This window comes from Oryctolagus cuniculus, chromosome 8, assembly GCF_964237555.1.
Source record: "Oryctolagus cuniculus chromosome 8, mOryCun1.1, whole genome shotgun sequence".
Taxonomy (NCBI): domain Eukaryota; kingdom Metazoa; phylum Chordata; class Mammalia; order Lagomorpha; family Leporidae; genus Oryctolagus; species Oryctolagus cuniculus.
In genome coordinates, this window is record NC_091439.1 from 92862091 (window position 1) to 92885745 (window position 23655).

The following is a 23655-nucleotide window of genomic DNA, read 5'->3' on the forward strand; positions in this document are numbered from 1 at the left end:
AGCAGAGAGCTGGACTGAAAGAGGAGCAACCGGGACCAGAACCCGGTGCCCACATGGGATGCTGGCGCCACAGGTGAAGGATTAACCAAGTGAGACATGGCACCGGCCCCCCAGCTCACTGTTAATATGCCTGGGAAAGCAGCAACAGACGGTCCAAGTGCTTGGGCCCCTGCCACCCATGTGGGAGACCTGAATTGAATCCCAGGTTCTTGGCTTCAGCTTGTCCCAGCCCTGTATATTGTGGCCATTTAGGGAGTAACCTGAGGAGCTCGCTCGCTCTCTCTCTCCCCTCCCCTCCCCTCTACCCTTCCTTCCTCTGTAATTCTGTGTTTCAAAAATAAATAAATCTTTTTTTAAAAAGAAAGTTCTAAAGAAAGTTTATCCATATTGCACGATGGAGGTGCATGCCGCACATGCTGGAGGAAAGATCATGTGGTGAGCCAGGAAGCACAGAAATAGTACATGAGCCAGAATTCAGGCTTTTATAACAACCCTGCCATGAGAACCCAAGAAATCACATGAGAACTCACTTCTTAGGACACACCCCCAGCGACCTAAAGACCTCCCACTGGATTCCACCCCCTAAAGTTTCCAACAGTGAGACCCTGGGGACCAAAACTTGAACTCATGGGTCTTTTGGGGGATACCCAACCTAACAGCCAAACCATATGCATATCTCAAAAGATTGTTGTGAGAATTAGATGAGTTCATAGATTTACACATGGGTCTGACCTAATGAAATCTCGAATAAGAGATGCTGTCACTGTTAACACCACTTTCATCTCACTGGCTCCCTTCATTCTCACAGCATTACTTACTTTTTGCCATGTAGTATTCTAAATGCTTTGTATTTATTAACTTCCTGCTCCAGCTTATGTTGCAGGCATTGTCACCATCCCCATTTTATGAATGAAGATAATGAGGCAAGGCCTAAAATGTGGATGTCTGGCTCTAGAGTCAACTTTTTTTCCCTATTTTTAAATGATGTATTTATTTATTTGAAAGAATTACAGAAGGAATGAAACACACACACACAGGCACACAGAGAGAGAGACATCTTCCATCCATTGGTTCACTCACTAGATAGCCACAATGGCCAGGGCTGGACCAGGCTGGGCCAGGCTGAAGCCAGGAGTCAGGAACTTCATCTAGGACTTCTACATGGAGGGTAGGGGCACAAACACTTGGGCCATCTTCTGCTGTTTTTCTCAGGGCATTAGCAGGGAACTGGACCAGAAAAGGAGCAGCCCATACATGAACCGGCACCCATAGGAGATGCTGGCACTGCAGGTGGCAGCTGCACCTGCTGTGCCATGATGCTGACCTTACAGTCGGCTTTTTTAACCACCATTCTCAGTTCGCTGATACTGTACAAGCTGAGACTTACCAGGAAACTAAACAAAGTCTGCCCTCTGCTGAAGTTTATATCATACAATTAAAAAGAAGAGAAAATCTTAAAGAAGGATACCAAGTTTTGTGATTTGGCAAACCTCAAACATTACAAGGGCCAGAGCTGGAATTCAGACTAGTATTTTCCACTGTAAGTCTAGACTCTGCATTTTTTGGTATAATTTGGGAACTGAAGAGAGTTAAAGAATTGAAAGTAAGATTCTACCTAATAATCAGAGATGTACCATAATTTTCATGCCAACCCATGAGTAACTTCTAGTTTTGCCAAAATCAGAATTTTCTAAATAGAAAGAATATATATATATATATATATATATATATATATATACAGGAAAAACTAACAAAATATTGTAAATAAGTAAGAATATCAAGTATAATAATGAAAAAACATAAAATAACAAAGGGGTAAGCATTGTGGCAAAGTGGGTTAAGCCATTGCTTGAGATATCTGCATTTCTTATCAGAGTGCCTGGGCGGCCACAAGTCTTGCCTCTACTTCTAGTTCAGCTGTACATTGAGATTAAATGCTATAACTAGTACTCAAACAGTATTTTTCACTTTATGTTTCTGTGTGGGAGCAAACTGTTGCAATCTTTACTTAATGTATGCTAAACTGATCTTCTGTATATAAAGAGAATTGAAAATGAATCTTGATGTGAATGGAAGGGGAGAGGGAGTGGGAAAGGGGAGGGTTGCGGGTTGGAGGGACGTTATGGGGGGGAAGCCATTGTAATCAATATTCTGTACTTTGGAAATTTATATTCATTAAATAAAAGTTAAAAAAAGAATTTCAGAAATGTATAGCTTAAAATCAATACCTAAGTTTTCCATTTTCAATGTCTTTGTAAAAGATGTCAAATAATCCTGACATTTGAGAAGAGACTCAGAAGTTCTAACAGTCCTTCCAAAATACAATCAACTTCTGAAAAATATTCAGCAGAAATCTATCTTTTCAGATACATAATAACCCAGGCAGAAAGCCTGGGATCTTCTGAATTATTGTTATAATATGATAAATTTAAATCTTGATAAGAGTAACCAAATAAAAATATTTTACAATAGCTAAAGTAGTAACCTTGGTTTGGTAACAAAAATAAACTGTTGCTTGTGTACTTTGTCATAAAAAAAGAATAATGATCCATGATAGGTAAAACTTGTTGAGGACTTACTCCAGTGGAGTCAATGCTGAGCACTTGATATGCATTTCATTTTGATTACTCCTAATTCAGTCATTTGGCAAATCTTTACCAAGAGCCTACCTGGGGCCAGACACTCTCCTAGGAGCTGGGCCTTTGTCAGAGAACAAAACAAAGTCCTTTTATATTTTATATTTATATACTTTTTAACTTTTATTTAGTAAATATAAATTTCTGAAGTACAGTTAATGGATTACAATGGCTCCCCCTCCATAATTTCCCTCCCACTCGCACCCCTCCCATCTCCTGCTTCCTCTCCCATTCTATTCACATCATGATTCATTTTCAATTCCCTTTATATACAGATTGATTTAGTATATATTAAGTAAAGATTTCATCAGTTTGCACCCACACAGAAACATAAAGTGTAAAATACTGTTTCAGTACTAGTTATAGCATTACTTCACATTGGACAACACATTAAGGACAGATCCCACATGAGAAGTAAGTACACAGTGACTCCTGTTGTTGACTTAACAATTTGACACTCTTGTTTATGGCATCAGTAATCTCCCTAGGCTCTAGTCATGAGTTGCCAAGGCTATGGAAGCCTTTTGAGTTCGCCGACTTTGATCTTATTCAGACAGGGTCATAGTCAAAGTGGAAGTTCTCTCCTCCCTTCAGAGAAAGGTACTTCCTTCTTTGATGGCCCCGTTCTTTCCACTGGGATTTCACTTGCAGAGATCTTTCATTTAGGCCACCTTCTTTTTTTTTTTTCCCCAGAGTGTCTTGGCTTTCCATGCCTAAAATACTCTCCTGGGCTCTTCAGCCAGATCCGAATGCCTTAAGGGCTGATCCTGAGGCCAGAGTGCTGTTTAGGACATCTGCCATTCTATGAGTCTGCTGTGTGTCCTGCTTCCCATGTTGGATCGTTCTCTCCCTTTTTGATTCTATCAGTTAGTATTAGCAGACACTAGTCTTGTTTGTGTGATCCCTTTGACTCTTAGACCTATCAGTGTGATCAATTGTGAACTGAAATTGATCACTCGGACTAGTGAGATGGCATTGGTACATGCCACCTTGATGGAATTGAATTGGAATCTCCTGGCACGTTTCTAACTCCACCATTTGGGGCGTTTGATAGAGCATGTCCCAAATTGTACATCTCCTCCCTCTCTTATATTTATATTTTACAGTTAATTAAAAGAGAAAATCGTTTTTTAAAATACCAAGTTTTGTGATCTGGTAAACATGAAAAAAAAAAACCACACCATTTGTAATGGTAAAATCAAGGATAAAAACAGAGAACTGGGGAAGGAGGATGCATCTAGAGAAAAGATGGTGAGGTCCGATTCTAAGAGGTAGGATGCTGATTTGAGATGGCAGCAGGCCAACCCCCCCCCCCGAAATGCCCTGTGGCCATTTGTCAGTTGAGGAGGGGCAGATGGGAGGTAAAAACGGCCTGCAGATCATTGGGGATGAGCCTTCTCAAAGGAGAGGGTTGAAGCAATGTAGTTCATAAACTCAGTGGCTGAGAGAAAAAGATGAAGTGCAGATAACCTCCCCACTGAGAATTGAGACAGGGCTGGCTGAGTGGGTGTGATCCAAGAAGACAGAAGCAGAGCAGTCAAAGAAAGAGAAGGAGACTGCGGGGCTCTAAGGGAGCAGATTTCAAGGGTGGAGGAGACATGAAAACTTCATTATTTTGTTTGAAGACAATGGCTTTTGGCAATACCGAAACATTAAGTAGACTGGACACAAAAGAAATTAAATGGAGGAGATGTATGGGGGTGCACAGGCAGGAAACAGAGGTTGGGGGTACAATGAAGCAGAGATACAGCTAGCGTAGGGAGTGGTCCACTGTAAAAATAATGTGACACCACTCTGCTCACATGAAGTTTCTGCACACATAAGACTATTGAGACAGAAATTGGTATTAGCTCAGGGAAGATGGTTTTGTATCAAATACTGAAAAGCATTCAGTTTTGTGTCTAGCCATTCGCTTTCAGAATACAATCAAACACCTAGAGAGACCTTGGTGTTGGTTCTGGAGTAGAAATCAGAAAATCTGAATCCTTCAGTTTTCACCTTTTCTTTATTTTCTCTTCTCTCTTCGGGTAGACTTTTATCCTTGCGGTTGGTCAGAAGGGAAAATTCTCCCCTAGTAGGAAGAAGGGATCACAGCAAGGGAGAAATGAAGCATAATCAGTCAGAAAGCTGCATTTGTATTAGGAAAATATCATCTTGGCAGGAGAGGCACTGTAATTTGTCAAGCAGATTCATCTCAGCAACGGAAAGTCCTAATCAAATGGCAAAGACTCTAATGCGTCTCTTGGATAGACAGGTTGGCTGTGGACCCGTAACTGCTACAGGAGGGAGAAGAGACCCAGACAATCTGCAAGACAGTAATGGATGGAAATCATGATAAATCTGGAGAATCTGTATATATAGATTTGTTCAATGTTGGTCTGTTCCATCTCCCGGCAACACAGCAGAACAAAAAAAAATTGCTCACAGAGGGCTGGCACTGTGGCGTAGGGGGTGAGGCTGCCATATGCAGTGCCAGCAGCCCAAATGGGTGCCAGTTAATGTCCCAGTCACTCCACTTCAGGTCCAGTTCTCTGCTAATGCGCCTGGGAAAGCAGTAGAAGATGGACCGCGTTCTTGGACCCTTGCATTCATGTGGGAGAACTGGATGAAGCTCTTGGCTCCTGGCTTCAACCTGGCCCAGCCCCAGTTGTTGTGGCTATATGTGGAGTAAAACAGCAGATTGAAGATCTCTCTCTTTCTCTGTCTCTCCTTCTCTCTCTCTCTGTAACTCTGCCTTTCAATAAATAAATAAATAAATCTTTAAAAAATTTTGCTCATTTAGAGGACAGACTCTGTGTACTACAGTGACATTCCTTTAGCCTCTTCAAAGGTTCATGGTAGAACAGTAAAGGAATAATTAGGGTTTTCTTTCTTTTACTCTATATTTATTATATCTTCAAAATAGGCAGAAAGGAATTAACAAGGGGGAAAACTTAAAAAACACACAAGAGACAGAACTTCCCCCAAACCCTTAAAGGGCATTCCAATTGAAACTGTATTGAATGGTAAGCTCATTCCCACTATGCTGCAAAATTCTTCTCTCACTAGATGATCCTTCAGGAAATATTTGTTTACTATAGGTGCACAAAGGCCATGCTTTCAGTGCCAGCATTTCTCACATTAATTACCAGAAATGGTGTCAAAGGTGAATGGTTCTAGAACCAGAGTTACTGGAGACAGCTTCTTTTGGTGACTACTAGGCGGACATATACTTCTACACATCCCCCTGGTGTTGAATAGGATGCCCTATGGTTAGGAAATAGACAAAGCACAGCTCAGAATACAAACACAATTGCTCTGTTGGGAAAATGATTCAGAAATCCTACAAAGAAGCCAAATGAACAAAATACCCAATTCCTAGTTATTGATTATTTGAGAATCTAAAATTATAATCTGTAATATAGGTAGATCTTATTTAGTGTTTCCAGCTCACCACGGTCAGACAACTCACTTTTTTTTGAGCAATAAAGTCTCTAGGTTGGGCAGGGGGCAGTTTTCAGAATAACAACTCCTGATTGGCGGGCTGCTTTCTAAAATGTACATAAACTGCTACTACTTTATCAAATTGTAGGAGCTCTCCTTCCAAAATCTTCGACAGCTTGCGCACACCATCTGCTCTTTGTCTTCCTTCTGTGCCTTTCTTCATCTACAAGCATGCCTCTTGAAATTCTTACAGGACTCTTTAAAACGTTCGCGGCATATTTGGAGAAGCATCTGGTTGGAAGAAGTCCTGCTCTTTGTGTTTGTTCCCAGTGGTCTGGGGTGAGCCATGTTATTGTGAATCTCGTTCTGTTAACTTCTTGGGTAAATGCTGTTGCATTTGCCTCATAGGTATTTATGGTGAGACGGATAGCTCTGGGCAAGTTGCTAGAGGTTGTATGAATGAACGACTCCTGATCAGGAAAACTTGATTCGTTTACCTGCCTTCTAATTTGTACAAGGTGACCTGGAAATTGGTGTTTGTTTCTTTAGCTTGATGATTTCAAGATGGACCTCTCCCCTTAAGGAATCCTGGATACTTTGCATACTTGCTCAAACATCTGCTGGCTTTTCATCGGTGAGACTTTGGGATGGCAGTAATTCACAGGGCTTTGCTTCTGCAGGTGAGGCACTTGCCTTTCAGGAAGACAGATTTTGCAAGGAGCTAGAAAACTGCTGTGAATCTCAGCAGTGCAGTCAGGGATGGAAAGTTACCCCTTTGTATTATTTTCATATCTTCTTTGGTATTAAATTAACACACATATGCTAAGAATTTGGAAATTTCAAAACACATGCAGAAGACAATTAAGATCACACACAATGTGCAGAAATAAATGTAACAAGCACTCATCCAAGGGTTTCTTTATATCCCTTTAGTCTCCGGATGATTTTAATGAGACTGATACTTGCATTGTCACTGACTAGATAAGGACCCTGAGGGAAGGGTATTTGCCTGAAGTCACGTGGCTAAGGGGTGGTTCAACCCAGATTCGGATACGGGCAGTCTTATCGTGAAGTCAAACTCCTCACAGCCAAGCTGCACTATGGAAACTTAACTGACCACTACCAACACCTACACGAAATTCCTTCCAGGCTGTTTTCTATCAAGTTTTTGAAGCAAGGCTAAGATCAGAAAATGTTTATTTATTTGCCTTAATTTTATTTGCCTAATCTTGTAACAAGTTTCCTCCGCACTAATTACAATCTTCTGGTAAGCATCCTTGGAAGAGAGAGATTTTCAGTCAGTGGAGCTGCCAAGGCCCTCTGCTTCGTGTGTCATCCATTTACAGAAACTTCCTCTGGGGCTGGCATTGTGGCATAGCAGGTTAAGATGCCACTTGCAACACTGGCATCCCATATGGGAGAGTTGTTTCAAGTCCCGGTTGCTTTGCTTCTGATCCAGCTCCCTGCCAATGTGCCTGAAAGCAGCACATGATGGTTCAAGTACTCAAGCCCCTGCCACACATGTGTGAGACTCAGATGAAATTCTGGGCTCCTGGTGTCAGCTGGACCTGCCCTAGTCATTAAGGCCATTTGGGGAGTGAACCAGCAAATGCAAGACCTCTCTCTTTATGTCATAAAACCTAAGAACAAAGCAATACCAAAAAATAAAACAAAATTTTTCTTAATATGTGGAAAATACTTATTATGAAAACTGAATGTATTTTTTAAAATTTGCACCAAAAGTCCATTTTCATTAAGTTTTTGAAGTACCTTCATATAACCATTCAATAATTACTTTTTAAAACAATGCTATTTATTTATGTGACAGAGAGACAGAGGCAGAGATTGCTCCCATCTGGTGGTTTGTTTCCCAAATGTCTATGATGCCCAGGCTGGGCCAGGCTGAAAATTCAGAGTTGAGAACTCACATGAGTGGTAGAGACCCAACTACTTGAGCCCCACTGCCTGCTGCCTCCACAGGTGCTCATTAGACAGAAACTAGACTGGGAAGTGGAACCAGGACTCAAACCCAAGAACTCTAATATGGGATGCAGGTGTCCCAACTGGCCTCTCAACTCTTAGGCCAAATGTCTTCTTCAATAATTACTTCTAATAACAATAATAGTGAGCAAATCCAATCATGACTTACAATCTTTGGAATTTTTTTTACAGGCAAAGAAGGAGACCAAAGAGGTTTATCAAAGCAATGAATCTAAAACATTGTCAGAACTACTGAGGAATACTACATTAATGATACTAGAAGCAGTGAACAAATCAAAAACTAAAATAAGATTGCTATGTATTTCCCCTTAGACTTTTTTCTATCAAGTTTTCTATCAAGTTTTCTAAAGCTCTTCACTTGGTTCTTTTCTTTTTTTTTTTTTTTTTTTTGGACAGGCAGAGTGGACAGTGAGAGAGAGAGACAGAGAGAAAGGTCTTTCTTTCCCATTGGTTCACCCTCCAACGGCCACCGCAGCTGGCGTGTTAAGGCCAGCACACCACGCTGATCTGAAGCCAGGAGCCAGGTGTTTCTCCTGGTCTCCCATGCGGGTGCAGGGCCCAAGTACCCAAGTACTTGGGCCACCCGCCACTGCCCTCCCGGGCCACAGCAGAGAGCTGGCCTGGAAGAGGGGCAACCAGGACAGAATCCGGCGCCCCAGCCAGGACTAGAACCTGGTGTGCCGGCACCACAGGCGGAGGATTAGCCTATTGAGCCACGGCACTTGGTTCTTTTCTAGTCTAAGATCAATAAACTTTGCTGAATCAGCTGATTACCTCTTCCTTCCGTTTCAATTTGTCCCTTGCCCTTCTCTTCATTTTTTCCTTTTTGACTTTGTTACTTGCTCACTTAATTCTTCCCCTTTCACTTCTCTTCCTATTGAATGTCACCAGTGAATGTCATTGCTTTTGTAGGCAAGCCAGGTCTTGGGTTAGGGACTAGAATCTTGTAGTGGATGTTTGACAGGTACCTGTTCATGGCTGCTCTCTGCCTTTGTTCAAGACTACCAAGCAATTTCAGCTATATAAGGCTGGTTATTTGTTATTGAGGCCCATGGGGAAGAGGTTTCTGATTTTTGCCCCCACAGTACTGTAGTATGCAAACCATATGCACAAGAATCAACTTGATTAAATTCATTGCTTTGTAACTGACCCAGTTTACCTAAATCAGAAGGATATATTATTCACAATGTCAACACAAATGATAAAAAAGTTGGATTTTTTAAAAATTCACTGTTAATTCACAATTTATTCTAAAATTCATTGGAAGTGTCTATAAAAATTACCCTGAAAATATTTTATGTGAAACACTCTAATTCTCCGGTCTTTGCCATCTTTGGATATCATCGGTAGTAGCTCAGCACATACTGACATGTTTTTGTATTTTCTTTTAATTTGGGGTTTGGCACTTTCCACAGAAATCTTAGCAAGACTGAGTGGCATATCCAACTGAGGAGGAATACCTGTCTTGTCAACTTGTTGTGGAGAGAACCTTGAGGATATGTGAAAAGAGAACCTGCATTCTGAGAAGACACCGTCAACCCCTGCCCACTGCCTTGAATCCAAGCTGCCCCACCCCAGAGAATGTGCCATAGAAAATTCTGCAGTGGGTATGTCTAGACAAAATATTTTTGGATGCTTTAAGCATTTCCCTTCAGATTAAATACTGTTGCCAAGGGGTTAATTGGACTCAAAGATCCCTCCCCACGAGGTTTGAGAGTCTGTGATATAAATTCCATCTGTTTCTTGAAGCGATTTATGGGTTTGGCAATATGATGTGTTGGCCTGACAATTGTTTAAAAAATCCCTTTTAGCTTGATACAGGTATAATTTTTTATAGTATCCAGATTTATTTTCCTCAACATCTAATTTTAAATTAGAAACCACTCCAGCCCTGTGTCTGGGATACCAAATTTGTTCTGAATGTGAGTACCCCACAGTCCTCCCTTGACCAAAGAGGTGTAACTTTCATACTGTAGCGGAGGAGTCAAACATTTTTCTTCCAATTTGAATGCTATGAGAATTGGAATGTTATAAATAGTGAAAGCAGTCCTGCAATACTTCTTGACTGTACTTCCTTTGTTTCAAGGGATTGTCTTCAGACTCTTCAGTGGATTAAAGGATCTAAGACAATCCCTAGGTTTATGTAGACAGGGAATACTCATTTTCCAGGAATAACTCTCATACAGGTAAATGCAGGTTCCAAAACCAAAATAAACAAAGGCAAGTTTAAGAGGGGAGACTTAGGTGCACCCAGCCTGAAGGAGTATGAAAGTGAGACTGGAGCAGTAGTTTCATCTCTTGGCCTTAGCCAAGAGGGAGGGTTCTGCTTTCCTCTGGGCCCTTCATGTATCACAGCTGGGACTGAATTTCAAATTAAGATCTATCCTGTATACTCATCCTTTGACAGAGAATGAGTGATTTCCTTCATGTGTGTCTGCTTCAACCTCCTCATAGTCTATGAAACATTTGACTCTTTTTTTTTTAACAGGCAGAGTGGACAGTGAGAGAGAGAGAGACAGGGAGAAAGGTCTTCCTTTTACTGTTGGTTCACCCTCCAATGGCTGCTGTGGCTGGCGCGCTGTGGCTGGCGCGCTGCGGCCGGCGCACCGCGCTGATCCAAAGCCAGGAGCCAGGTGCCTCTCCTGGTCTCCCATGCGGGTACAGGACCCAAGGACTTGGGCCATCCTCCACTGCACTCCCGGGCCACAGCAGAGAGCTGGACTGGAAGAGGGGCAACCGGGACAGAATCCGGTGCCCCGACCAGAACTAGAACCTGGTGTGCCGGTGCTGCAGGTGGAGGATTAGCCTATTGAGCCACAGTGCTGGGCCATTTGATGTTTTTTCATCCCTCTTCATATTTAAAACTGCTCAGTCACAGTAGGTCTGTATGAAGTTATTCCAAAGAGTAAGTGGAAAAAGTGGAATTAAAAGATAAGTTTGTTGGGTGCAAGATTTTTGAAGTTCACATGTTTGTTTTTTTTTTTTTTGATAATATGACTTTTCCATTAACTTTTTGAAGACCCTCATAGAAGGTCAGATTTCAGATGATAAACTTTTGTTCTAACTTGGCGTTCCTTTCAATTCTGCTTCTTTACTTGTCATTTCCCCTGACCCCACATACCACCACTGCTGGTGAGGCTCTGTTTCATCAATCTGCACCAAGCACATAGGAAACTTTTATCTGAACCCAGATCAATCCTTGGGCTTTGCTTCTAAAAAGAGTGACACTGAACAACATTCAATAATTGTTGTCACAATTCACTGATTATCATTAAAATCTCAGTTTTATTCAAACAAAATCACAAGGCCAATTGGCAGTGTTTGTGCTGGAGTTGGAGCTTGAGCTGTGAGATGCCACACTGACTTTGCAACTGTTCAGTCTGCCCTCAGGAGGTCAGAAGTATCAGGCCTCTGTGATGATTTGTCTGCCAGTTTGGGGATTTTCCAAAAGTCCAAGTGTTAGCTGCTTGTTCTCCAAAGTCTTATGTTAATGGTTAATGGACTGAACTTGCAGACTCAATCTAATTATGGTGTCTGAACATGGGGCTTTTGGAAAGTGATTATATTGGATTAAGTTGCCGGGGGTGGGGGCCCATGATTTAATCACAGAGGGTTTTTTGTTTTGTTTGTTTTGTTTTTTGAGATTTAGTTTATTTATTTGAAAGTAAAAATCACAGAAAGAAGGAAAGACAGTGATCTTCCATCTACTGGTTCACTCCCCAAATGGCCACAATGCCCAGGGCTGGGCCAGACTGAAGCCAGGAGCTAGGAGCTTCCTCCAGGTTTTCCACGTGGGTGCAGGTGCCCAAGCCCTTAGGCCATCTTCCACTGCTTTCCCCAGGCCATTAGCAAGGAGCTGGATCAGAAGCATAGAAACTTGGACTCGAACTGGTACCCATATGGGATGCCAGTGTCACAGGCAGCAGTTTTACACACTATACCACAACACCATCACCATTCATGGTGGTTTTCTTTTTTTTTTTTTTTTTTTATTTTTTGATAGGCAGAGTGGACAGTGAGAGAGAGAGACAGGTTTTCCCTTGCCGTTGGTTCACCCTCCAATGGCCGCCGCTGCAGCCGGCGCAGCGCGCTGATCCGATGGCAGGAGCCAGGAGCCAGGTGCTTTTTTTCCTGGTCTCCCATGGGGTGCAGGGCCCAAGCACCTGGGCCATCCTCCACTGCACTCCCTGGCCATAGCAGAGAGCTGGCCTGGAAGAGGGGCAACCGGGACAGAATCCGGCGCCCCGACCGGGACTAGAACCCGGTGTGCCGGCGCCGCAAGGTGGAGGATTAGCCTATTGAGCCACGGCGCCAGCTCTCATGGTGGTTTTCTAAAAAATCACAACACAGATAAGGATGAAAAGCAATCTTTCTGGCTCTGTGCTCCCCGGCTTGCCACATGAGCCTTCTTCTGCATTCACCCCACAATCCACAGTGTCCATCAGGTGCCAAACCTACGGGGCTGCCCTAACTTGGACTGTGAACCTCCAAAACTATTGGCCCAAAAAATCTTCCTTCATAAGTAGCTTCTGTCAGACATTTGTTCTAGTAGCAAAGCCCTAACTAATTCAATCATCCTGTGTACCATAGAAGATGTCATATTTCATTATTTAGAACTAAGGTAGCGGCCGGCACTGTGGCTCAATAGGCTAATCCTCCACCTAGCGGCGCTTGCACACCGGGTTCTAGTCCCGGTTGGGGCTCCAGATTCTGTCCTGGTTGCCCCTCTTCCAGGCCAGCTCTCTGCTGTGGCCAGGGAGTGCAGTGGAGGATGGCCCAAGTGCTTGGGCTCTGCACCCCATGGGAGACCAGGAGAAGCACCTGGCTCCTGGTTTCGGATCAGTGCGGTGCGCCGGCTGCAGCGCACTGGCCACAGCGGCCATTGGAGGGTGAACCAATGGCAAAGGAACACCTTTCTCTCTGTCTCTCTCTCACTGTCCACTCTGCCTGTCAAAAAAAAAAAAAAAAAAAGAAAGAACTAAGTTAGCAGGCTCTTGTCTCTAGAATGAGATGATGACGAACTCAGGAGGCTTAAGTGGTTTCCCACCCAGGTAAATAAACCTGCGATGTCTATCTATTTCTAGGAAAAATATTTCACTCTACCCCTCTAGAGATACGTGGAAAAACCCTGCTGAAGACTGGTACCCACTCTGCTCAGGTTCTCTTCTGGTCTTTTTGACCTACGTCTTATTTTTAATGCTTGAGATGTTTTCCTAACATCTGTTCAAAGTCTAGTGTTCTAGATTAACATATATGGATTCATCCAAAGAAAGAGCACAGTGTCCTTAATTCTACTGGGACTGTTGGAACCATAACAGAACCAGCATTTGACTCTGATACCTGTTGGGTAGATGCCTGATATCTTGGGCATGTGCTTGATCCACCAGCTGCCCTTGTTTCTTTTTTTTTACATTTATAATTTATTATTATTTTTAATTTGAAAAGCTGAGCAACAGAAAGAGGGACAGAGAGAGAAAGAGGGAGAGAGATCTTCCTTCTTCTGGTTCACTCTTTAAATGTCCACAAGAGATAGGGCCGGACCAGGGTAAAGCCAGGAGACTGGAACTCAATCTGCATATCCCATGTGGGTGGCAGGGACTCAAGCCTTTGGGCATCACCTGCTGCCTCCCAGGGTATGCATTAGCAGGAAGCTAGAAGTGGAAGGTGCAGCTTGAACCCAGGCACTCGGATATAGGCTTTGGGCATCCTTTGGGCGGCTCAGCTGTTGTACAACAATGCCCTCCCTGGCTGCCTTTTTATATATACCCACCATCCTAGGAGCCAGATAAGAAAGTCTCCGTACACCTGGTTTTCTGCTCAGAACTTTCTTCTTGCTACACTAACTCTTCCTTCTCTCTCGTTAGCCATAGTCAGTCTCCAGAGTGTTTAAATGTCACCCTGGTCCCCCTCGTTCCACTCCTACTGTGAAATGGCAGCCTGACTTCAGACTGTAGCTCTGGGATGTTTTGGTTATGCCCCCATCAAAATGCCCGAGAGCCATCTCACTGCACCTACAGCTTTGGCTTCCTCACACATTTAGACGCCAGTGGAATTGTGTGTTCCTTTGCTGGCTAACAAGTAATGCTGGTGGTCATGCCATATCAGACCTCAATTTATGAATTCATAAAGAGATGGTACAGTTTGAGTTTCCATTCAGGGCAAACTGACATGCATGATATATTGAAGGACTACAGACATCTATATGTGGTAATACAATTGTATTGATTTATAGAAGTATGACTGAGTGGTGACAGGGAGAAGCCAGTGCTACTGAGAGGACCTTTTATCACTCTCATTTCCTGAGAGAAGGGGGCCACGTGGAACCTCCGGCAAACATCAGGCTTTGGTCAGGAGGCAGAGACAGGTACAAGAGGAAAGCCTAGGCCAGAATCTCTGCTGAGGCTTCCTGGGGAAGGCAAGGCAAGGCAGAGGAAACACCTTTGGCTATTTTGCATCATGTCAATGATATCAGTGACCTCTGGTCTTTATGGGTGGCCTCTAGTATGACATCTGGTCCTGGGTGATTCACACCAGGAGAAATGTTTACTTGCTGTGGTGAGAGTTTGACAAGGAGACAGCTAAGGGTATGGTCTCTGGATTGGTTAGTTTGCTTGTAAAGCACACACTTCCACATAACTAGTTTACTATCTTTAGAGATTAGCACTGGAAAGAGTAAGTTACCTTCCACCCCACTGGATGCTCAAATATTGCCAAGCCATACCGAAAATTTTTTTTCTTTTTTTAACTTTTATTTAATGAATATGAATTTCCAAAGTACAGCTTATGGATTACAATGGCTCCCCCCCCATAACGTCCCTCCCACCCGCATCCCTCCCCTTTCCCACTCCCTCTCCCCTTCCATTCACATCAAGATTCATTTTTGATTCTCTTTATATACAGAAGATCAGTTTAGCATACATTAAGTAAAGATTTCAACAGTTTGCTCCCACACAGAAACACAAAGTGTAAAATACTGTTTGAATACTAGTTATAGCATTAAATCTTAATGTACAGCACACTAAGGACAGAGATCCTACATGAGGAGTAAGTGCACAGTGACTCCTGTTGTTGACTTAACAAATTGACACTCTTGTTTATGGCCTCAGTAATCACCCTAGGCTCTTGTCATGAGCTGCCAAGGCTATGGAAGCCCCTTGAGTTCACCGACTCTGATCATATTTAGACAAGGTCATAGTCAAAGTGGACGTTCTCTCCTCCCTTCAGAGAAACGTACCTCCTTCTTTGATGGCCTGTTCTTTCCACTGGGATCTCACTCACAGAGATCTTTCATTTAGGTCATTTTTTTTTTTTTTTTTTGCCAGAGTGTTTTGGCTTTCCATGCCTGAAATACTCTCATGGGCTTTTCAGCCAGATCCGCATGCCTTAAGGGCTGATTCTGAGGCCAGAGTGCTGTTTAGGATATCTGTCATCCTATGAGTCTGCTGTGTATCTTGCTTCCCATGTTGGATCGTTCTCTCCCTTTTTTATTCTATCAGTTAGTATTAGCAGACACTAGTCTTGTTTATGTGATCCCTTTGAATCTTAGTCCTTTCATTATGATCAATTGTGAACAGAAATTGATCACTGGGACTAGTGAGATGGCATTGGTACATGCCACCTTGATGGGATTGAATTGGAACCCCCTGGTATGTTTCTAACTCTACTGTTTGGGGCAAGTCAGCTTGAGCATGTCCCAAATTCTACATCTCTTCCCTCTCTTATTTACACTCTTATATTTAACAGGGATCTCAAAAAATTGATAAAAACATTAAGAAGTTCTCAAAAACAAATTCTTGAACTACAGAATTCCTTAATGGACAGGATAGAAAATATGTCTCGCGAAAATGAAATATTAAGGAGGAATCAAAATGAAATGAAACAACTAGTAGAACATGAAACTGTGATAGTGACGAGAAATCATAATGAAATGAAGAACTCAATAGATCAAATGACAAACACATTAGAGAGCCTTAAAAACAGAATGAGTGAAGCAGAAGAGAGAATATCAGATTTAGAAGACAGAGAACAGGAAAGTATACAGTCAAACCAAAGAAAAGAAGAGGAAATTAGAAATATAAAAAATATTGTCGGGTGTGGGGAGCAATCCGGACTAGACTAAGTTACTCGAATTAGGACTTATTCTATGCATCTGCTCTCCCACAATATGGCGCTGGGAGAGAAGTAAACAGCTTCCGCACAGCTGCCTCCAGTTCAACCAATTAACTGTAGGACTTGCTCCTGATTGGAGAGCAGCGTACTCAGCCGAGTTGGGATTGGCGGAGGAGGACTATAAAGGAGGAGAGAGACGGCATGCACCAGGAACATCTATGGGGAACATCTAAGGGAACCCGTGCAGCCCCCGAGAGAACCGGCCGGCGGTGTGCCGCTCCCCTGCGGAAGTGGGGAATGCGGCCAGGGGGAACTGCCCTTCCACGGAGGTGGAAGGGATAGTAGCCAACCCGGGAAGAACCAGCAGCAAACCCGGGGAGGGCCGAGCAGACGAAAGAACAGCGCAGGGTCCTGTGTCGTTCCTCCACGAAGAGGGGGAGCGACATAATGGTGCCGTGACTCGGATAGGAAACCTAGAACGGAATAGCAAACTTAGGAGGGAAAGACCGGGAAGAACTGGGAAATTATCGGAGAGAGATTAGCAAACAGCCTAGGGAAAAGCCGGACGAAAAGGGTGCCGGAAGAAGCTATTGAAAGCCTAGGCATAGACTCGGATACGGACTACGGGGGGAAGCTGGGAGGAATCTCTAAGGTCGAAAGCGAAAGTGAAAGCTAGAACAAACAGACTCGGACGCGGACTGTGGGGAGAGGCCAGGAGAAATGAGGGAGGAGTATTGTTGGAGGAAAGCTTGGGAAACATACCGGGTAGAGAAAAATGTTAGGGAAATTGAAGCCGCGGGGGGCAGGCCGAGGTGGAAACGAAAGCCACTTTGGGGTTCTCAAGTTAGCCCGGGAATAGGGGGCGAAAAGTTGAAACCAGAAGCTGAGACGCAAGCCAGATTGGGATCCGTCTGATTAGCCCGGGGAGCAAAGGACGGGAAGCCAAATCGTGGGGCGGAGACGTACGCCAGGTTGAAATTCGCCAGGTTAGTCCGGGGAACTTGGACTGAATGCCGGTGGTGGCGGAAACATTCGCGGAAGCCGCCGCGTGCAGAGAGAGCACGGGGCGTGAATAGATAGAGAACGCAGGGCTGGCGCGAGGCCGTGGTGCGGGCGCGAAGTGCGTGGAGACCGCGGAGCGTGCGCGCAGAGCCGGGAACCCGCCGGCGGGGCGAGGCGCCGGGAAGCCGCGCAGAGCCGTGAAGCTGCCGCGGGGCGAGGCGCCGGGAAGCCGCGCAAAGCCGGGAAGCTGCGCAGATGAAAGAGGCGCGGGCTGAAGCGGCTCAGCCGGGAAGCCGCCGAGAAGTAGCCTCGGGGCGGGCAGCGGGAAGCTGCGGGGATAAGAGAAACAGAAGTTTGGAAGTGGAGTGAGAGAAATGGGAATGTTGGCAGACAGAAGTAAAATGGGAGAAATAGAAATGCCCGGAGATAGAGAAATAGAGAAAAATAAGGCCTCCCCTCAACATGCCAATTAGAAGGCTTGGATTCGGTCTGCCTGATTTAAGGCGGTAAGCGCCAGCAAAGCTCGACCAGAGTATGAGCTGCAGGTCACCGAAGATAGGCACGAACCAACACTAATAAGTCTCCCCCACAATACGGCAATGAGAAGGCTTGGATTCGGTTTGCCTGATAGGTTTTGTAAACACCTGCAGGCAGTTCTAGCAGAGCAGAGCATGCGCTGCAGGGCACCGAACACAGGCACGCATCAGCGCCTAAAAACCTCCTCACAATGGCGAAGAGAGGACCCGGATTCGGTTTTCCTGATTGATAGGACTTGTAAGAGCCTGTGGCAACTCTAGCAAGTAGAGCAGAGTGTGTGCCGCGGGACACCGAAGACAGGCGCGTATCAACGCTAAAAAATAAAAAGAAAGGGGGATCTGTGGGGAGCAATCCGGACTAGACTAAGTTACTCGAATTAGGACTTATTCTATGCATCTGCTCTCCCACAATATGGCGCTGGGAGAGAAGTAAACAGCTTCCGCACAGCTGCCTCCAGTTCAACCAATTAACTGTAGGACTTGCTCCTGATTGGAGAGCAGCGTACTCAGCCGAGTTGGGATTGGCGGAGGAGGACTATAAAGGAGGAGAGAGACGGCATGCACCAGGAACATCTATGGGGAACATCTAAGGGAACCCGTGCAGCCCCCGAGAGAACCGGCCGGCGGTGTGCCGCTCCCCTGCGGAAGTGGGGAATGCGGCCAGGGGGAACTGCCCTTCCACGGAGGTGGAAGGGATAGTAGCCAACCCGGGAAGAACCAGCAGCAAACCCGGGGAGGGCCGAGCAGACGAAAGAACAGCGCAGGGTCCTGTGTCGTTCCTCCACGAAGAGGGGGAGCGACAGTCGGGAATCTACAGGATACTATTAAAAAACCCAACATTCGGGTTCTGGGAGTTCCTGAAGGCATGGAGAGGGCGAAAGAATTAGAAGGCCTTTTTAGTGAGATACTAGCAGAAAATTTCCCAGGTTTGGAGAAGTACAGAGACATCCTAGTACAGGAAGCTCATAGAACCCCTAATAAACTTGACCAAAAGAGATCCTCATCACGACACGTTGTAATCAAACTCACCACAATGAAACATAAAGAAAAAATCCTAAAATGTGTAAGAGAGAAAAGTCAGATTACTCTCAGAGGATCTCCAATTAGACTCATAGCTGACTTCTCATCAGAAACCCTATAAGCTAGAAGGGAATGGTGAGATATAGCCCAGGTACTAAGAGAGAAAAACTGTCAGCCCAGAATATTATATCCTGCAAAGCTCTCATTTGTGAATAAAGGTGGAATAAAGACCTTTCATAGCAAACAGAAATTGAAAGAATTTGTCGCCACTCGTCCAGCCCTGCAAAAAATGCTTAAATATGTGCTACACACAGAAACACAGAAAAACAGCCATCAATATGAAAGAAGGTAAAGGAAGAAAACCTACCAGTAAAAGATCATAGGAAGCTCAAAGCATATACTAGAAAATATCTTTGGGAAAATGGCAGGGCAAAGTTACTACTTATGGATAGTCACATTGAACGTTAATGGACTCAACTCTACAGTTAAAAGGCACAGACTAGCTGAATGGAGTAAGGAACAAAACCCATCTATTTGCTGCCTACAAGAAACACATCTTTCCAACAAAGATCCATGCAGACTGAAAGTGAAAGGTTGGACAAAGATATTCCATGCCAACAGAAATGAAAAAAAAAAGCAGGTGTAGCCATATTAATATCAGACAAAATAAACTTTAACACAAAAACTGTTAAGAGAGACAAAGAGGGACACTATATAGTGATTAAGGGTTCAATTCAACAGGAAGATGTAACTATTATCAATGTATATGCACCTAATTACAGGGCACCGGTTTATTTAAAAGGTATGTTACAGGACTTAAAGGGAGACTTAGACCCCAATACAATAGTACTGGGGGACTTCAATACTCCACTCTCAGAAATAGATCAACCAGACAGAAGATCAACAAAGGAAACAGCATATTTAATTGACACTATTGCCCAAATGGATCTAACAGATATATACAGGACTTTCAATCTTGCATTTAAAGATTTTACATTCTTCTCAGCAGTGCATGGAACCTTCTCTAGGATTGACCACATACTGGGCCATAAAGCAAGTCTCAGCAAATTTAAAAGAATTAGAATCATACCATGCAGCTTCTCAGACCACAGTGGAATGAAGGTGGAAATTAGCAACTCAGGAATCCCTAGAGCATATGCAAACACATGGAGACTGAACAACATGCTCCCGAATGAACAATGGGTCATAGAAGACATCAAAAGAGAAATCAAAAACTTTCTGGAAGTAAATGAGGATAACAACACAACATATCAAAACTTATGGGATACGGCAAAAATTTTTTAAAATATGATTAATACAACAATGGAAATGATTGTTCACCAGTTCTATGACCCTTGGATGCCTCCAAATCAGAGACAGAAAAAGGTCAGGAGGTAGTCTTTAAGATACTTGTTTGGAAAAAGAGACCGTTTCCATAGAATGATGTCTCTTGCCTGACACCCAGGCACACATGATAGGCAGGAGGGTTGAGGAATTGGGCTTTCTTCTCCTCAAGCACAGCGCAGAAAGGTGCTCCAAACCTCTCTGAACTCTCAGACGCATTTGCAGAAGGCTGGTGCCTGCCTCTCCCCCCACAGAGCCTGTGAAACCAGTTCGTCAGCACAAAGGGATATATAGACCTGGCTGCAGGGAGACGGGGGTCAGAGCAGCAGAAGAGCTGCGGTCGTGTCCTCTAGGTCCTATTCAACAGCGTCAAATGGAGAAGCCAAGGACTTCAGCTGGACGAGTTCTAGGTGAGCTTGCATTCGCTAGGGGCTGCAGAATGAGTGCAGGAAACCACCCAAAATAGACATGCTTCTGTCCAGGGCAGCAGAACTTCTGGAGAGGGACCCCGAGTGACAGAAATCACTGAAGGACCCTCAAAGTCACCACTGGAAAAATGGCTTCAGTCCCAGGGAACTTCCAGGTAACTTGTGAGAATATCCAGGAAAATGGAACCTTTATTTATTGCTTATAGCTTCTTTTCCTCATTTCTCTCTGAAATTCTCCCAACATGGAAACTGAACAGGGTAGATGTTGAATACAGAGAAGCAGAGACGAAGTCATCCACGTCTCCCCATCTCCTTGGCGAATTTCCAGCCTGAAGCACTCTAGACTCCCCAGTACTGATCGATTTCCTGGCAGAACCTTTCTACTTTCTTTTTTTTATTTGAGAGGTAGATTTATAGACAGTGAGAGGGGAGACACAGAGAAAGGTCTTCCTTCTGTTGGTTCACTCCCCAATAGCCACAATGGCCGGAGATGCACCGATCCAACGCCAGGAGCCAGGTGCTTCCTGGTCTCCCATGTGGGTGCAGGGGCCCAAGGACTTGGGCCATCTTCTACTGCTCTTCCAGGCCCCAGCAGAGAGCTGGATTGGAAGAGGAGCAGCCAGGACTAGAACTGGCGCCCATATGGGATGCTGGCACTGCAGGCGAAGGATTAACCTACCACGCCACGGCGCCGGCCCCCAGAGCCTTTCTATTTTCTGCATGAAGACTATGTTCTTGATTTAAAATGACTGTAGTGCTGTCCATTACCTAAGAGCAAGTTGAGAAGTCATGAGACCTGCCCAAGTTTTCTTGAAAGGACAGCAGAAAAGCCACCAAGGACACTGGCAATATTCAACCATAGAAACAGTCACAGTGCCTATCCAGAGATGAGGATGAGCGCACATTGGAAAAGATCTTGAAAAGTTTCTGCTTCATGTTTCCAATGAAATACCAGGGAAACATTCTCTTTTTAAAAGTTGTTTTAATTTATTATTTTATTTGAAAGCAGAGATAGAGACAGAGAGACACAGAGAGATCATCCATCCACTGACTCACTCCCTGAATACCTGCAACAACCAGGGCTAGACCAGGCCAAACTCAGGAACCAGGAACTCACTCCAGGTTTTCCCCATGGGTAGCAGGGACCCACACACTAGACTCATCAACTGCTGCCTCTCAGGGTGAACATTAGCAGGAAGCTGAAATCAGAGCAGAAACATGACTGAAACCAGAAACTCCAATCAGTATGGGATGTGGGTATCCCGTGTATTATCTTAACTGCTGCACCAAATGCCTATGCTGAAAGCATTATCTTTGGAAAGCAAAAGATTTATTGAGGGGCTGGCATTTTGTCATAATGACTAAAACCAGTGCCTACAACACCAGCATCCCATATGGGTTGGTGGTTTGAGTCCTGGCTGCTCCAGTTCCAATTCAACTCCCTGCTAATGGCCTGGGAAAGCAGTGGAAGATGGCCCAAGTGCTTGGGCCCCTGCCAGCATGTGGGAGACTTGGATGAAGCTTCTGGCTCCTGGCTCCTGGCTCCTGGATATGGCCTGGCCCAGCCCCAGCCATTGCGGCCATTTGGAGAGTGAATCAGTAGATGAAAGAGTCTCTCTCTCTCTCTCTTTCTTTCTGTCTTTCTTTCTTTTTCTCTCTCTTTTTCTTTCTCTTTCTCTTTTTGTCTTTACCTTTCTTTGTAACTCTGACTTTCAAGTCTTTAAAAAAAGATCTATTGAAAAAAAGTTTGGGTACATGTTGAGAGTGGTAAGAAATGAGTGAAAGAGCCGGCACCACGGCTCAATAGGCTAATCCTCTGCCTGCGGCGCTGGCACACCAGGTTCTAGTCCCGGTCGGGGCACCGGATTCTGTCCCGGTTGCTCCTCTTGCAGTCCTGCTCTCTGCTGTGGCCCGGGAAGGCAGTGGAGGATGGTCCAAGTGCTTGGGCCCTGCAGCCACATGGGAGACCAGGAGGAAGCACCTGGTTCCTGGCTCTGGATCAGTGCAGAGTGCTGGCCGCAGTGCGCCAGCCGTATCGGCCATTTGGGGGGTGAACCAATGGAAGGAAGACCTCTCTGTATCTCTCTCTCACTGTCTAACTCTGCCTGTCAAAAAAAAAAATGAGTGAAAGAATTCAACTGAATAACCGTAAAATGAAAAAATACCAGAAGAGTTGGTGTTTTGCCTAGCAGTTAAGACACCGTGTCCCACATTGGCATGCTTGGATTTGATTCTAGTTGTGACTCCTAATTCCAGCTTCCCACTGGAAGTCAAATTCTGGGAGACAGAAGTTAGGATTCGAGTAACTGGGTTCTTGCCACCCATGTGGAAGATCAAGATTGCATTTCTGGTTCTTGAATTCAGCTCCAACCCAGTCCTGGATGCTGCAGGCATGTCGGGCGTGAACAACAAATAACAAACAAATAAGCAAGAAAAAAACCCAAAACATAAAAGGAACCATGTCACATGGCAGAAAACAGTTGCTGAGATAGAGAACTAGCCTGAAGGACCTTTGAAGAATGCTGAGAAAATGAAACAGCAACGGCTGCTGTCAATGAGGACATCCTTACCCAACACCAAGCACATGTTACAGAGGAAGACACAGAGAATTGAAAAGATCACCTAACATGTCCAGGCCAGTAAGAAGTGAGTGACAGAGAAAAACGTGAACTCTGATCATCAGACTCCAAAGCCTGCCTGTCTGTCCACCATTACACTGTGTTAAATGCAAGAATGAGACAGGATTTTGACCTGAAGGTGAACAAAGAGCCAACTTGTACATGACTGGTGTTTAAAGGGATAAAAGCAGAACAAATTAACTAAAAATCAACAGAAAATAGGATCCAACTTTAACTGAAGAAAAAGTTAGTTTTCCAAATTAAAGTTCTTATCCAGTTAGAAAATTGGATAATTAGCCTAGAACAATAAGAAATAGTTCTTTATGTAGATGTGGGGGTGAGGGAGATGGAAATAAAATAGTTAAGCAGTTGGCAGAATTAGTGGTGTTTCCTTAAGAATGTGGTGAGAAGAGTATGCATAGTCATAGAAGGATCAAGTATATAAAAAACACATCTTAAGGAAAGAATGTGAAATACAGGCAATGGACCATGTATGGGAGACAAGCATGGATGTTATAAGACAAAAAAATATTTAAAT